This window comes from Arachis ipaensis, chromosome B08 (assembly GCF_000816755.2).
Source record: "Arachis ipaensis cultivar K30076 chromosome B08, Araip1.1, whole genome shotgun sequence".
In the NCBI taxonomy this organism is placed as follows: Eukaryota; Viridiplantae; Streptophyta; class Magnoliopsida; order Fabales; family Fabaceae; genus Arachis; species Arachis ipaensis.
In genome coordinates this window covers 120,977,486-120,979,345 of record NC_029792.2, presented here as the reverse complement: position 1 = coordinate 120,979,345, position 1,860 = coordinate 120,977,486, and positions in this window count along the sequence as shown.

The following is a 1,860-nucleotide window of genomic DNA, read 5'->3' as shown; positions in this document are numbered from 1 at the left end:
TGAAGAATGAAGAATAAAAAAATAAAAATTCAAAAAAAAATTATTTAAAATTAAGAAAATAATTAAAAGAATAAATTAAAATTTATAATAATTTTTAATTTTAATTTACATTTAGAAAAAAGCTAATAATTCATAACAGGGCCAATAAGTTATAATATCTTTTCTAACGTGCAATTTGGAGAATGTGATTAAGTAAAAGGGGTTCAATTTTCATTATTGATGTGTCTTCAAATTAATAATGTGAGACTTGTTTAAACAATATATGTATGTATTTACAATCTGCAATATCATTATTCTATCTGTTGGTACTCATATGGATAAGAAAATCTCCAAATCACACTGATTTTCTACAATAACTTAGATAAAGTTATATACTCTGTTGCATTATATTATCACTTTATCCTGTTTTAATTCTTGTAACAAGTTGTAATAGATTAAAAATTTTCAAAAGCATATCTTAACAGTACAGTAATCATCATGAAATTCGAAAAAGATTATTATTTTTGACAAATTGATAAATATTTGAGAAATTTTGTTGATATTTGTGAAACTAAACATTTTTTAAGCAAGAATTTTTTTTTCTTTTCAGATACGTGGAGATATAATTTTACTACCTTTATCAAATTTTGCAGTTTTTTTCTGTTGATAGAAGTTTCTTCCATGTGCTTGAATGAAATAACCAAGCTTCTTGTACTTTTCTAATAGTTCTTGATGTGAAAAGAAGAAGTAAAATTCTTTTTTTTTTTTTTGAAGTTAACAAAAAAAAGACTATAAATTATAAGGAGAATAAGTTGAAGTTTGTAGAAGATTAAGGAACATTATAAAACTTAAACTTGGTATAAAATTAAGTATGTACTTATCAAGTTGAAAAACTCATGAAACTACTTTGTAAGTTATCCAACTTGCATAGTCAAAATTCTAGTAAAAAATTACAACTGGAAGATAAGCTAGCTTAAATTTAATCTTTGACTTAAAAAAAAAAAAAAAGGGTAAAAAACGTATTTAAGCCAAGGAGAGAAGTTTATTACGCATATAAGCCAAACAAGAATTTGATGCAAGAATAAGCCAAAGCACACTTTAATGTAATTCGAAACAACTTTATTTGAATTACATTCCTTAATAATTCGAATCAATACAGCTCGAATTATTCTCAACCATTGCGTACAAGTAATTCGAATTAGTAGGAACACGTGAGTAGGAGGAAGTTCGAATCAAATTGATTCAAATTACTCACATTTCGAATCAAATGGTAATTCGAATTACACATTGTATAATAAGATACTAGAAAAAATACTATATAATATAAAAAAAATATACTAAAAGAAGTATAAAACAAGATTATAGTAAATTAATTTTAGTATAAAATTATTAAATATAAATTAATTTTAACTACTATTAGTACATTGAATTAAAAATAACATATAAAAATGTACTTGTATTTATTAAATTTTAATAACATATAAAAATTTAATGACTTTTTTAAATATTTTTTTATAATAGGAGTACATTTTTATATACTTTAAATACTTTATATAAAAATGTACTTGTATTTATCGTACAAAAATAAAGTGTTGTGCCAATATAATAACATTATAACATTTTAAATTAATTTTTTTCTAGGATTTTAGATTAAAAGCAGCACATGAAAAAACATTATTGGTATTTTAAAGCTAACTTAATTAAAAAAGATAGAACTGTATTTTTTAGGATTTTATGTACATAATTAGGCTAATTTTTTTAATATTAATCAAAGATGTGTGTTATACTATGTTATTTGGTTTTAGGTAAGTTTTATTCTACTATATTTTTTTTACTTTTCAAAAGACAAAAATCTAAAAAATTTTATAAATTAATTTAAAA